Source organism: Myxine glutinosa, chromosome 2 (genome assembly GCF_964187855.1).
Source record: "Myxine glutinosa chromosome 2, kmMyxGlut1.1, whole genome shotgun sequence".
NCBI lineage: Eukaryota > Metazoa > Chordata > Myxini > Myxiniformes > Myxinidae > Myxine > Myxine glutinosa.
Window position 1 is genome coordinate 124,983,817 of NC_136262.1, and position 15,965 is coordinate 124,999,781.

Here is a 15,965-nt window from a genome sequence, read left to right on the forward strand (position 1 = left end):
TTGACCCCCTAACACTCCCCCCGCCCACCTTGCACAATCACACTCATAAAACTCACAAATTTTTCCCCACCTGTGGATCCATCTTCCACACTCTCTCTGATCCAATTCTTCCCCCTCCAGGTCTTCAAGACAGCTGTTTACCGCCATCTCAGGTCATCCCCTATCCAAAACCATGATCTTTTCTACACCCGTTAAATCATCCCCAACCCTCCCAAAATGTTCCTTATGTATCCATCTTGTCCCCCCTTGCATTCTCCCCTAACCCCTCATGGTTACCTGCATCCCTTGTTTGTCCATCTCCGTACACCGTCTCCCTCCACCCTGCTATTGGCATTCCCCCTTTCTCCAGCTGTTCCTTTTGTTATGTTTTGCCCTGATCTGTTCTAAGTCCAAGTTCTTCCACGAGCCTCGACTTTGTATATTTTTTTATGGTTTCATCTAACAAGTGAGTTTTTCTCACGTTAAAATATTATTTTTATGACCTATGACCCATGAGCCATGACCCATGAGCCATGACCTATGAGGCATTGTTTTTTTTTTTAAATACATGGGCTAAGGCTCATAATAGAGCACACACACACACACACACACACACACACACACACACACACACACACACACACACACACACACACACACACACACACTAATGAGACAAACACTTACACAGCCACTGAGCTTGGGGGAAGTGACGTCACTACCGTCGCTTCCCGGGATAATCTGGGTCACTGCAATCACTGCAATTGAAAGAAATTAATGGCCATACACAGATCGGTCGGTACAAAAGGATTTGGATTTGAAATCAAAACTCACTCAGGTGTGTTCAAAAACGAGTAAAAAGATGCGCAGAGAGAAGCGAGATGATATTTTTTACTCCGACTGCCCATCTGGCAGTCAAGCAAATTGGAATATCATTCCAAACAGGAACTTACAATTTTTTAAAGGACGTCATAAAGAACACAAACAACAGGCACAAAGAACTAATGTAACGTGTTGTTGTTGTTGTTGTTGTTGTTGTTGTTGTATAGCCCCAGGCAGTTCTCCCGACCAAGCCTGCAGCACGGAAACAGCCGATTAATCTTGCAGGAGGGATCCAAAGACCCCCCCCCCCCCCCCACATCCATGAGGATGGTGTACCCCCATCTTCATGAAGTCAGGGCCATGACAGAGTTAGAGTTAGAGGGAGAGGGAGAGGGGGAGAGAGAGGGGAAGAGAGAGGGGGAGAGAGAGGAGGAGAGAGAGGAGGTGAGAGAGGAGGAGAGAGAGAGGGAGAGAGAGGGAGAGAGAGGGGGAGAGAGAGGGGGAGAGAGAGGGGGAGAGAGAGGGAGAGAGAGAGGGAGAGGGAGAGAGAAGAAGGGAGAGGGAGAGAGAGAAGAAGGGAGAGGGAGAGAGAGAAGAAGGGAGAGGGAGAGAGAGAAGAAGGGAGAGGGAAAGGGGAAGGGAGAGGGAAAGGGAGAGGGAGAAGTAGAGGGAGAGAGAAGAAGGGAGAGGGAGAGAGAAGAAGGGAGAGGGAGAGAGAAGAAGGGAGAAGGAGAGGGCCGGTCCATCGAGACCGATCGGCACTCTGACCATGACCATCACTGTCCTGACAAATTCGGGTTGCAGGGAAGAATGGGGAAGATTTGGCCTCCGACTTGCGTTGGGAGGTAGAAACCAACGCGAAGGGGAATCCCCGATAGTTGTAATGTAATGTGTTAGATAAGGTGGTGTAATAGCTTCTGGGATTTCTATTATACCACCTTTACAATCATCATTTTATTTCACTTGAATGATATAATTCAACACTGCGTGGGGTAAGATGTTTGATGAACTCTCCAGTGTTAGCAGATAGGACACCTGACATACATTCTTTCAAGGGACTTTGTGATCAATCAAGATTATTTATTAATTGGCTTCATTTGCCTTGAAGATTATTCCCTTTTTCTGTCCTCGTTAACCAACCCCAATCACTCCTCCATCCAAATTTGCAGTTTTCCCTCCTTGGAGTTTCCTGCTGTGTCCATATTGTCCACCCCATGCATTCTCTCCTGCCCCTCATTCCTTGCTTGTCCAATCTCATTCTATCTTGGCCTTCTGTTCTGCTGTTAGTGCTTCCTCCTATCCCTACTGTTCCTTTTGCAACCTGTTATGTCCTAATCTGTTCAGTGTACAAAGTCTTCCATGAGCCTCGACTATGTACACAAAAAATGCCTCGTCTGCGGATCCTGCAAAGCACCAATTGGACAGTTTAGAGACAGGTCAGGTATCGAACCCAGCAGACTATACAGCCCAACAGCTCAAAGGTGAGTATGTCACTGCACCATCTTAGCAAACCCATATAAGATAATAATGCCTGTTGTAAATATGATACACATACTATTTCTCATTTATCTTACTATAATTCACCAAATGTCTGTCAGTCTGTCTGTCCGTCTGTTCCCAGGTACCGCAAAAACGGCTGAAGCGATCGCAACGAAATTTTGGGTGGGTAATCCTGGGACCCCCTGGAGTAAAATAGGCTGTATTGTTTTTCCAATTTTCCACTTTTTCCAATTTCCAATTTTCCAATTTTTCCAATTTCCAATTTTTCAATTTTTCCAATTTTTCCAATTTTCCACTTTTTCCAATTTTCCAATTTTTCCAATTTTTCCAATTTTCCAATTTTTCCAATTTCCAATTTTTTTTAATTTTTTCAGTTTTTCCAATGTTACGTGGTCCTCCCGGTAACTACCTGGTCTTGGTGACGCCCGGACCGTGGGAGGACCCCGCCAGAAAGATCTCTGATTTAGACGCTTTCGTAACGCAATCAATATGAAAGACACAACAATTCAAGTCAATAAGAAACCCCCACACCAAGGATCCGGATTAATGGATTATATATTCCCAATCAATCAACCACACTCAACAATCAATCAACAATATTACTCAGATGGCCATCTCATATATTTCCCCCCTTTCCCCACTCATGACCCCTCAATAGTCACTGTCCCTCACAATGTCTCTGGGCCCCTCCAGACCAGGGTGAAGGTCGACTTCTCTGCACACGGGCAGTTGAACGGACCCCTGGCTGACGTGCTCCAAACGTGCACGTCACGTACCGGGAACAGTTGTTGCAGCGCACACCTCCTTGTAAAGCAAAGCGGGCAAAGCAAAGCACGCGAGGCCCAAGGTGCGACCCGTACGCGTCCTTGTAGACGTGGAGGCGAACTGTGCCGGACGCTTGGTTCCGTGCACGAACCCACGGCAACTTGACGTGTAACCGGTAATTACCCCGCACCGGTAACTCCTCTCGCCAGACGGGCTTTCCAACGCAGCGTTCCCCACGCTGCTCAATATCGACACCGCTAGCGTCGGAGCTGGGCGATGAGAAGAAGATGGCCGCTTCTCCCGGACCTTGTGTCTTTTTCTTCTTCCGGTTCACTATCCCGTTTCCGGTCTCCTGTTATCCGGAGCCTCTCTAATCCTTTAACCACAACAACCTTTAATAGAATAAACATTAATAAGCAATGACCTGAATAGTAACTCTTCTAAATCCAGGATCCGTAACACTCCCCCCCTTCAAGAAAGAAAGTTTGAACCCCGTGAAAACTTTCTGTGCCGGCCAACTTTGATAAACCAACCCGATACCCCAAATCATCAGTTCCCCCCGGGCACAATTATCGCATCTCAAAAATAAAGCAACAAACTTTCACCAAAACCCCCCAGAGATTCCAAGGTAATTCCCTCTAGACCAAGCGTCAACCACTTCTAGTTGCTCTTGGATGGAGGCCCAGCTGAGTACTCACTACATGGACGCCTTAAGGAATGTGGGGTTCACGGTTAGTCCGGGGAGGAAAGTTCATTACATGGACGCCTTTAAGAACGTGGAGTTCACGGTTAGTCCGTGTAGGAACGTTCCCTACCGGGACGCCTTTTAAGAACGTGGCGTTCACGGTTAGCCCGTGTAGGAGCCCAGGCTCGGCGGCTCCGCCGTATATAGAGTGCTTCAACTTCTCCGGACTCCTAACAGTTACGGTGGGACCCCTTGTCCCAGCAGTCCCCTGACTGGCGGTCTCCTTCTCGGCCAGTCCTCTGCCAATCCTTCTTTCGGGAGATGCCGTAACTCTGGGAGCCTCCATAGTAATATCGGCTGCTGCCAACACCAAAACTACCGCCAAGTGGTCCTCTTCTGTAGACCTCTCGACGCCTACGAAATGCCTTCCCTACTGTTATGTCCAAATCCTTACCATTCGAATTCTTCTCTGCCTCCCTGGCGTCTCTCGTGCTTGCAAATGTGACAAAGCCGAACCCTCTTGACTGTTGCGTTTCCCTGTCTTTTACCACCCGCACTTCCACCAGCGGCCCATATCTGTTGAAGACAGAGGTCAGAACCTCTTCCTCTGTGTTGAAGTTCAGTCCCCCTACGAATAACTTGGAACTTTTGTCGCCATCCCGAGCTGGGGTGGTGTTATTTCCCCTGCGGGGCTCTTTACCCACCCTCGGGTTACCATAAATTTGCCCCCCGGCCAAATCATTCCCGATAATCACAGATACCCCCTCTACAGGAAGCGTGGCTTGTAAACCGACGGTGACCGGTCCTGACACCAAATCGGATTCCAAATGGATGACATGAAGTGGGGCACTAACACAGCCACCGATCCCTTGTAACCGAACACTATCACCAGTTGCGGTACTCTTTGACAATGGCAAAATGCCTTCAAGCATGAAGGATTGATGGGCTCCTGTGTCCCTCAATACCCTAACAGGTCTTGGGTTAGTCAAGTCTCCCTCGAGTGAGACAAACCCCTCATAAATAAATGGTTGGTAACTCTTCTGTGGGCGATTTCTTACGCTAGCCATCGCATTCGGAGTTGTAATAGTCGGACTCCGCTCTGGGTTGTCCCTTTTCATGAGGTAACAACTGGACATCAAGTGTCCAGGTTTTTTGCAAAAGGCGCAAGTAGGCCCGGAGGAAAAACTCGTGGTCTGCCTCGGGCCCCCCGGGAAATAAGTTTGTCTTGGGCCCGTAGCCCTCTGATTTCGAACAGTTGGGGTATCCGCGTTGTCCCCATAATCCTCTCGAGGCCGCCGCCATGTATTGTCGTTCTCCGCACCGGGTGTTCCATAACTCCCCTGATGAAGTCTAGGCGAGGAGCTAGGTGTGTGGACCCCTATCCGGTGTGTTAAGGCATAATCATCTGCCATGGTGGCTGCGTCCCACAACTTTGGTACTTTCTTTTCCTGCAGGTACACTTTGATGTCCTCGTGGACACTGTTGAAATTCCTCCACCAGCATCAGGTCACGCAATGCTTCGAAGTCGTTCCCGACTCCTTTCGACTCACACCACCGATCAAACATGTTTTCTTTCACTCTGGCAAACTCCACATGGGTCTCACTCTCCCTCTTCCTGGCATTCCTGAATTTTTGCCGGTAAGCTTCAGGAACCAACTCATAGGCTTTGAGAATGTGCTTCTTCAATACCTCATAATCTGCACATTGGTCCATTGGTAGCGCCGCATAAATATCTTAAGCTTTACCCACCAGCACACTTTGCACTAGTATGGTCCAGGCCTCCTCCGGCCAGTTTAACTGTCGAGCCACTTTCTCAAAGTGTGGAAAAAATTTAGCGACCTCCTTTTCACTGAAGGGTGGAACCAGCCTCACATGTCTGCCCACCTCCCAGGTGTTCTGGCTAGGTGTTGACCCCGTCAGCAAGGGTGGTACCTCTCCCCGATCTCTCATTAAATCCAGCTCCTTGAATTTAATCTCTTCCTGAAGCGCCAGATCACATTCCTTCAACTCCCTTTCGGCTTTTCTCTCCTCTGCTTCGAGTTCCCTGGCAGCTCTCCTCTCCTCTGCTTTTCTCCCTTCTAACCTTTCCTGGAGTTCTCGTTCCACTCTCCTTTCCTCTGCTTGTTTCTCTTCTCTCCTCTCTTCTGCTTTCCTTTCTTCTTCTGCTCTTTCCTTTTCTGCTTTCCTTTCTTCTTCTGCTAACCTTTCCTGGAGTTCTCGTTCCACTCTCCTTTCCTCTGCTTGTTTCTCTTCTCTCCTCTCTTCTGCTTTCCTCTTCTGCTCTTTCCTTTTCTGCTTTCCTTTCCTCTGTTTTCAGCCTTTCTAACCTTTCCTGGAGTTCTCGTTCCACTCTCCTTTCCTCTGCTTGTTTCTCTTCTCTCCTCTCTTCTGCTTTCCTTTCCTCTTCTGCTCTTTCCTTTTCTGCTTTCCTTTCTTCTTCTGCTCTTTCCTTTTCTGCTTTCCTTTCCTCTGTTTTCATCCTTTCTAACCTTTCCTGGAGTTCTCGTTCCACTCTCCTTTCCTCTGCTTGTTTCTCTTCTCTCCTCTCTTCTGCTTTCCTTTCTTCTTCTTCTAACCTTTCCTGGAGTTCTCGTTCCACTCTCCTTTCCTCTGCTTGTTTCTCTTCTCTCCTCGCTTCTGCTTTCCTTTCCTCGTCTTTGATCCGTTCCTGGCTCCGTAATTGCAACTCCAGTTTCCGGAGCTCAACGTCTTCTGGTTCTTCGGGTAGCCACTGCCAGGCTAACTCGTCCCATGTTCCTAATCCCACCATAGATTGTATCACCGTGGTCTGCAACTCTGACTTCCTCAAATTAGTTCGGACCTCCAAGTTAAAATGTTTGGCCAATTTCAAGAGGTCCGCTTTTAGTAACGCTCGGAACTGTGCCTCACTAGGTGTTACCGCAAAGTTCTGTGCAACAAACGCCATGGTGACTATCGTTAACACCTGTTAACCTTCACCCAAGACTTTACCACAATTTCTCAAAAATTTACCAATTAATAATTAATTAATAAATTTTAATTAATAAAAATTATTCTTTTATTATGTTATACAATTTTAGATCCCGGAATTCAATTGGACGAGCCCCCAATTCTGTTACGTGGTCCTCCCGGTAACTACCTGGTCTTGGTGACCCCCGGACCATGGGAGGACCCCACCAGAAAGATCTCTGATTTAGACGCTTTCGTAACGCAATCAATATGAAAGACACAACAATTCAAGTCAATAAGAAACCCCCACACCAAGGATCCGGATTAATGGATTATATATTCCCAATCAATCAACCACACTCAACAATCAATCAACAATATTACTCAGATGGCCATCTCATATATTTCCCCCCTTTCCCCACTCACGACCCCTCAATAGTCACTGTCCCTCACAATGTCTCTGGGCCCCTCCAGAGCAGGGTGAAGGTCGACTTCTCTGCACACGGGCGGTTGAACGGACCCCTGGCTGACGTGCTCCAAACGTGCACGTCACGTACCGGGAACAGCTGTTGCAGCGCACACCTCCTTGTAAAGCAAAGCGGGCAAAGCAAAGCGCGCGAGGCCCAAGGTGCGACCCGTACGCGTCCTTGTAGACGTGGAGGCGAACTGTGCCGGACGCTTAGTTCCGTGCACGAACCCACGGCAACTTGACGTGTAACCGGTAATTACCCCGCACCGGTAACTCCTCTCGCCAGACGGGCTTTCCAACGCAGCGTTCCCCACGCTGCTCAATATCGACACCGTTCGCGTCGGAGCTGGGCGATGAGAAGAAGATGGCCGCTTCTCCCGGACCTTGTGTCTTTTTCTTCTTCCGGTTCACTATCCCGTTTCCGGTCTCCTGTTATCCGGAGCCTCTCTAATCCTTTAACCACAACAACCTTTAATAGAATAAACATTAATAAGCAATGACATGAATAGTAACTCCTCTAAATCCGCGATCCGTAACACCAAACACTATGGAATAATATTTACCGATATGAACAGTGATGTGGCTTTTATTGAAATTCTACAAATACTGTTGAGATTTTGATGATTTGCGTGTGATGTGATTTAACGGATGTTTATATAAATCGTTTAAAATAAAAAAAGCCTTAAATTTCTGATATTTTGCCTTTTCATTTGGACCTCCCAATTGAAGCCCCGCCCATAGGGCGGGTACCGTTGCCAGTCAACAAAATACATGAAACAGCCTTTCAATGCACAGCACAACCTTTGTCAAGAAGCCAAACAACTTCAATTCCCCCATTTAATTCACCATCAAGCTTTGATATCCTTCATTAAACGTGACATGGAATTCAGATCTTTTGGCTACACTTCCATTTCATGATTAGCCACCCCGCACCCTGCATAAGTGGTGCACAGTATTTCAGCAAAACAATTAGGAGTTTATTATCAAATCATTATATTGTGTTCACTTGGACTAAATATAGCCATTCATGACAACATTCATTTCCCTGGACACCCTCATGCACTGCACAGATATTCCTGAACCCCAAAAGATGCTCTGCTACAATGCAAAAATGACAGGACATTAATTATAAACCTGGGAGATAGTTCAAGCCTGTGGAAGGTGCTTAGGGAATAACTTGGTGACGTCAGACGATACAACGAGAGGAGTGACGCAAATGGGCTGGAAATACAGTCACAACGTTTGTCCCTTCCTTTTGGGGTCTTCGGTGCTACTTGGTGAGAAGTGAAGGACTTTTCATCAGAGTTTAAGGAACAATTAATGTGTGTGACTGTAGGCTTGGTGTTAACCGGTTAAGATGGCTGCCTTAAGATCTTAACGTCTTCAGTGTGACTATAGGATTGGTGTTGGCTTAACAGTTAAGGTGGCTGCTTTGAGATCTTAGGGTCTTGGGTGTGACTACAGGATTGGTGTTGGCTTAACAGTTAGGGTGGCTGCTTTGAGATCTTAGGGTCTTGGGTGTGACTACAGGATTGGTGTTGGCTTAACAGTTAGGGTGGCTGCTTTGAGATCTTAGGGTCTTGGGTGTGACTATAGGATTGGTGTTGGCTTAACAGTTAAGGTGGCTGCTTTGAGATCTTAGGGTCTTCGCTGTGACTATATGAGATGTTGGCTTAACAGTTAAGGTGGCTGCTTTGAGATCTTCGGGTCTTCGGTGTGACTATAGGAGGTGTTGGCTGCCTTAAGATCTCAGGGTCTTGAGTTTGAGCCACTGTCGCGCTATTAAATAACACCAGGTGGGTTGATTCAGCCTGAATCGTCAAAAAGAGTAGCAGCTTACTGGTAAGAGGGGGCACTGCATCAGCAGCACATCTGTGCTCCCAGCAATGATGCAACCAGCAGCAACAGGCTGCATTCCAAATCACCTTCAGGCCCTCCTCATTACAGAGACACCAGCCGCTATCATTGGCCTTCAACCTGTTCCGGGACAATCTACAATCACAAGGCATTTATTTACACATTAGAAGTTTAACTTCACCAACATATTCAGACCTCTGTGCATATAAACAACAACAAAGCAACAACTACCCCGTGAATGTTTATGGTCGCTTTACTTCATTCGATAATCACAAACAATACCAATTACAAACTTTTCCTCCACTCAGCATTTCTCAGAACATTGTTGTGAAAATGAGAATTTCTGAATTTTGTTTTGATCTTTTGCTTTGATCGAGTTGGAATGGTTTGATGGAGCAATTACTGTTGTTGTGGGACTTCTAATTTGGTACACACACCAATGGTACACATTGCAAACAATTAGCACCTCACCATGTTCAGACTCAATCATTGCCATCGTTGTTGGACAAGAGAAGGTTTCAGTGGCTGGGCAGGTATTCGCCCAGGTAAGTGAAATAGTGCCCGAGCAGGTTTGGGCCTTGGAAATACAGTGGAGGCAATTGTGTGGTTGACCCTTGAGGTTGAGGGGCGTGCCTGGTTCATTCAGGAAAAAAAGAGACGATGACCGAGGAGTCATAAGAGAAGAGGATATCGAGACACAGACAAAGTTTCATCAAGGATAGAGACGTTGGTGACGTCACTTAGCAAGGATGACATCACATTGGTTTCCCCTTCTAAACGACGATCCTCTGAGGTTCGATCTTCATCAGATCTCCAGCTTCATTGGCATTGACTCAGCTGTCCAGAGGACCCTTAATTGGGCTCAAGCTGTTTATGCAAGTCTTGGAACCTCAAGGTGGGGCGTGTGGGTGATGCACCACAGCGGGCAGGAGTGATCGGACATGGCGAGGGTGATGTCACGACTTCAAACAGGAATGCTTGTGCAGAGACACCAAACAAAGACTTCTACTTTGGCCTCGCCATCATTCATTCATTTTGTATGCGGCCAGAGACTACTGGTTGCATCATTGCTGAGAGTGAGAGTGGCTGTGCTGCTGATGCCCCCATATGTTAGGATAGGAATCTGTAATTTGTTCATGGTACTGATGGCACACGGGATTGCTGCTTAATGTCCATTTGAGGGCGCACACATTAATGAATTACCCTACATGTGCAACACCAGGATGGCAGTTTATAGCTGGGTAGAGATTTGAACCGAGGCTACCAGGGAGAGCTTAGAGGTGAGTGTGTACGTCAAGGCCATCCTGCCAGACCATTTCCATCATAATTGCCTTCATGGAGAAGTCGGTGTCTGTATCTACTGCTCACTACATCGTCAAGTCAACCATAAACAGTAGGTACATTGTGTTCTGATTATAAAGCAGTGACAACTACCTATACTGCTCACTGTACCACCAAGTAGACCATCATGTGGTTTATACATCTTAACATGCTCACGTGCCGTGACTGCCCTGTCAGAATTCAGAGATCGCACAGACACGTGTTGGTGAACTGTTGCTTCTTTATATTCACTTCGTCAAAGTTAGTTTTGTATAAGTTAGTAAAGTCATTTGGGAAAAGTCTGTAAATTCAGAGTTGTTTTTTTTATTCCCAACATTATGGCACGAGTGATGTTTCTCTCAAATTTGTTCGAATGGCCGATTTACTCAGAACATTCTGAATCCTGGCCCAAACCGGCTCCATGACTCTGGGTGTACATTGGCTGACTTGGAGCTTTTAGGGGCATAGTTGTCCAACTGCAACCAGTGGGTGGTCACATTCCACTGAGCAACAACATATTTTACATTAACAACTAGATGGGTACTCGGTAGAGCATACCTCTGCCAGGCTGAACAGTTTAACCTTGGTATCCACTGATAGGCCGGATCTGGATTCGAAATTGCACCAACATTTAATCAGCTTGTTATTGTCACCAAACCAACTCATCCACCAAGGTTTGTCATAATCTGACCACAACTTTTTGAAATACCGTGATATATATAGTTTTTGGCCCTATCACCAAATTATGAAGAATCACTTAAAAATTCTCGTATCCGAATCCAGATCCGGATCTTCACCAAAACTGAATGAATTGATCTTTGTCACATACCCTGTCCACCATCTATGGTCCGAATCTGTCCACAACCTTTTGAAATATCGTGATATAATTATATAGTTTTTGGCCCTATCACTGAATTATGAAGAATCACTTAATAATTCTCGCATCCGGATCCGCATCCGGATCCGCATCTTCACCAAAATTGAATCCATTCGTCTTTGTCACATACTCAACCTGTCCACCAAGTTTTGTTGGCATCTGTCCACAGGTTTTTGAGATATCGTGATATATATCGTTTTTGGCCCGATCACTCAATTATGAAGAATCACTGAAAAAAATTCTCGTATCCGAATCCAGATCCAGATCTTCACCAAAACTGAATTTATTGATCTTTGTCACATAGCCAACCTGTCCACCAAGTATCGTGCGAATCTGTCCACAACCTTTTGAAATATCGTGATATATGTATATCGTTGTTTTACCAGATCACCAAATTATGAAGAATCCCTTAAAAATTCTCGTATCCGAATCCAGATCCGGATCTTCACCAAAACTGAATTTATTGATCTTTGTCACATAGCCAACCTGTCCACCAAGTATCATGCGAATCTGTCCACAACCTTTTGAAATATCGTGATATATGTATATCGTTGTTTTTTTTATTGTTTTTTTTACCAGATCACTCAATTATGAAGAATCACCTAAAATTCTCGTATCCGAATCCAGATCCGGATCTTCACCAAAACTGAATTAATTGATCTTTGTCACATAGCCAACTTGTCCACCAAGTATCGTGCGAATCTGTCCACAACCTTTTGAAATATCGTGATATATGTATATCGTTGTTTTACCAGATCACCAAATTATGAAGAATCCCTTAAAAATTCTCGTATCCGAATCCAGATCCGGATCTTCACCAAAACTGAATTTATTGATCTTTGTCACATAGCCAACCTGTCCACCAAGTATCGTGCGAATCTGTCCACAACCATTTGAAATACCAACTTCTGTCCTGGAAGTCCTTGGTGTCCTTGTGTTTTATACTTCTCCCTCCCCCCTCCCACGCCTCCTCCCCCCAAGCCCTCTCCCTCCCACACTTCTCCCTGCTCTCAAATGTTGTGTTTGTGTGCTTCCCCTTCTCTCCCCATCTTGTCTTCCGCTCCCTCTTTTTATATATTTTGTTTGTCTGGTCGATTTGTTTGTGAAGTAAATGTCAGCTCTTTCACGAGCCTCGATTCAGTATCCAAAAAAAACAAAAAACATTTGAAATATCGCGATAAATATCGTTTTTAGCCTAATCGCGCAATTATGAAGAATCACTGAAACAAATGTTCGTATCCAGATCCGGATCTTCACCAAAATTTGATCAATTTGTCCTTGCCACATACTCAACCTGTCCACCAAGTTTCGTCCGAAACTGTCCACAACTTTTTGATATAATCCTGTTCACAGACAAATAGACAGGTGTGAAAACACAACCTCCGTCCACCTTTCAGTGGTGGAGGTAACAAATGGTTCCTTCTTTTATCATTTGACAACTCCCTTTTCATTATCACTGTGTGTGATGTCATTACGATGTTGGAAATGATCTTTCACTTTAAAACTCGATCACTTCCTGGACATGACCATGATTTACCAAGACTCCTCCGTCCTGCGCGTTTCTTTCAATGAAAGAATCACAATTTAAAAAATATTTTTGGGTTGAAGTTCACTTTCTCCATGAAAACAAAAACTCCCCATGAATAAAGAAAACTCTTGATAAAGAAGCTTTAGTATTATTATAATAATAACAATATGAATTATTGTAATTAAGGAGCTTTTTTCGAGTTGTTAAAAGCTTCGCTGTTTATGTACTGGCTCGTGTGGGTTCAAATCCCATGGCTGTTCAGTCTTGCCAACCTGCACTTGCCGAGCATGATTACTCTGCCAAGCACCTCTCAACATGAGTTCAGGGAGGCCTACATGGAGACCTACATCCTGCAGGAAGTCGACTGTAATAAATCTGTTTGAATTGTTACAGAAGACTCTTTACATTCATTTGCCTGACATAAAAAGTAATGTGGAAACACTTAATTTACTACATATTTACTTACACAACAACTTTTGCCTTCAATCACTTTTTACTCTTGGGTAAGGCCACAAATCGACTGATCACTTCTTGCATGTTGGCATGATTGTGCCATTCTCTTCTTTCATGTGCAGCACGTGCCTGCGGTATCATCATTTGCTGGGGGATGCAGCTGTGCCACTCATGCAGTGCCCCCTTTAGCTAAGGGGAAGAATTTGTGATTAGGCCAGGGTGTCATCATCATTTGCTGGGGGATGCAGCTATGCCACTCATGCAGTGCCCCCTTTAGCTAAGGGGAAGAATTTGTGATTTGGCCAGGGTGTCATCATCATTTGCTGGGGGATGCAGCTATGCCACTCATGCAGTGCCCCCTTTAGCTAAGGGGAAGAATTTGTGATTTGGCCAGGGTGGCATCATCATTTGCTGGGGGATGCAGCTATGCCACTCATGCAGTGCCCCCTTTAGCTAAGGGGAAGAATTTGTGATTAGGCCAGGGTGTCATCATCATTTGCTGGGGGATGCAGCTATGCCACTCATGCAGTGCCCCCTTTAGCTAAGGGGAAAATTTGTGATTTAGCCAGCATGGCATCATCATTTGCTGGGGGATGCAGCTATGCCACTCATGCAGTGCCCCCTTTAGCTAAGGGGAAGAATTTGTGATTTGGCCAGGGTGGCATTATCATTTGCTTGGGCATTCAGCTGTGCCGCTTATGCAGTGCCCCCTTTAGGTTAGAGGAAGAATTTGTGATTTAGCCAGGGTGGCATCATCATTTGCTGGGGGATGCGGCTGTGCCACTCATGCAGTGCCCCCTTTAGGTTAGAGGAAGAATTTGTGATTTAGCCAGCATGGCATCATCATTTGCTGGGGCATTCAGCTGTGCCACTTATGCAGTGCCCCCTTTAGGTTAGAGGAAGAATTTGTGATTTAGCCAGGGTGGCATCATCATTTGCTGGGGGATGCGGCTGTGCCACTCATGCAGTGCCCCCTTTAGGTTAGAGGAAGAATTTGTGATTTAGCCAGCATGGCATCATCATTTGCTGGGGCATTCAGCTGTGCCACTTATGCAGTGCCCCCTTTAGGTTAGAGGAAGAATTTGTGATTAGGCCAGGCATTATCATTTGCTGGGGGATGCAGCTGTGCCACTTATGCAGTGCCCCCTTTCGGTTAGACGAAGAATTTGTGATTTGGCCAGGGTGGCATTATCATTTGCTGGGGGATGCGGCTGTGCCACTCATGCAGTGCCCCCTTTAGCCAAGAGGAAGAATTTGTGATTTAGCCAGGGTGGCATCATCATTTGCTGGGGGATGCAGCTGTGCCACTTATGCAGTGCCCCCTTTAGCCAAGAGAAAGAATTTGTGATTTAGCCAGGATGGCATCATCATATGCTAGGGGATGCAGCTATGCCGCTTATGCAGTGTCCCCTTTAGCCAAGAGGAAGAATGTGTGATTTAGCCAGGATGGCATCATCATTTGCTGGGGGATGCAGCTGTGCCGCTTATGCAGTGCCCCCTTTACCCAAGAGGAAGAATTTGTGATTTAGCCAGGGTGGCATTATCATTTGCTGGGGGATGCAGCTGTGCCATTTATGCAGTGCCCCCTTTAGGTTAGAGGAATAATTTGGGATTTAGCCAGGGTGGCATTATCATTTGCTGGGGGGTGCAGCTGTGCCATTTATGCAGTGCCCCCTTTAGGTTAGAGGAATAATTTGGGATTTAGCCAGGGTGGCATTATCATTTGGTGGGGGATGCAGCTGTGCCATTTATGCAGTGCCCCCTTTAGGTTAGAGGAATAATTTGGGATTTAGCCAGGGTGCTGGCGATCACTCGCGCACTGTTTACTTTGGACATCCTGGAATCCTCTGCGTCCACCAAATAATGCCAGCCCATGGTACTCCCAGTTTAAAGTCCATATTAACGACGGCACACACATTGGTACCTCAATCGCCATGTATGACAGTTTATAAATGGGATGTAGCTGGGTCGATATTTGAATCCAGACTAGCCAACTTAGACAGAGGCACGTGCTGATACCTCGAGTGCTGTTTACTCGTCAACAATCACTTATTGTGAAATACAAAATCACTGCTTTACAAAGCACAGTCACTTAAAAAATTATACTAGCTGGATCCGGATCCGGATCTTCACCAAAATTGAATCGATTCTTCCTTGTCACACACACAACCTGTCCAGTGTCCACAAAGTTTTGTCCAAATCCATCCACAACTTTTTGAGATATCCTGTTATCTATCATTTTTGGTGACGTGCTAATATGGTGAAATGTGCTAATATGTGTTTGGTGTGCGAGCTCTTAAACGAGCCTCGATCTTGTATACAAAAAAACAAAAACAAACAAACAGAAAAAAACTTAGGGTGACGAAATTTTCCAATTAAGACAATTTCAACAATTCCTTTTGTGGCGATTTGGACTCGATGTTTGATTATTGCTTTGTTTACCTTCGCCACCGAAGGTGGACGGAGGTCGTGTTTTCACCGCGATCTGTTTGTTTGTCTGTGAACAAGATAGCTCAAAAAGGTGTGGACGGAATCCGACGACATATGGTGGAGAGGTTGGGTGTGTGACAAAGACGAAACGATTCGATTTTGGTGAAGATCCGGATCCGGATCAGAGAGTTGTTATGTGACTCTTCAACATTGATAGACAGCGCAAAAAACGATATATATCACGATATTTCAAAAAGTTGTGGACGGATTCAGACAAAAGTTGGTAGACAGGTTGGGTGTGTACCAAGGACGAATCGATTCGATTTTGTTGAAGATTCGTATCCGGATCCGG

General features: G+C 45.7%; 1 long non-coding RNA gene across 1 annotated transcript; it reads right to left on the reverse strand.

Moving 5' to 3' along the window:
* Positions 1–852: 852 nt before the first annotated feature.
* LOC144890911 (uncharacterized) lies at positions 853–9,108 on the reverse strand. Its single transcript, XR_013622575.1, has 2 exons — positions 8,989–9,108; positions 853–1,053 (listed from the first exon to the last, which is right to left on the reverse strand). It is a non-coding gene; the product is annotated as an uncharacterized LOC144890911 (long non-coding RNA).
* Positions 9,109–15,965: the final 6,857 nt, after the last annotated feature.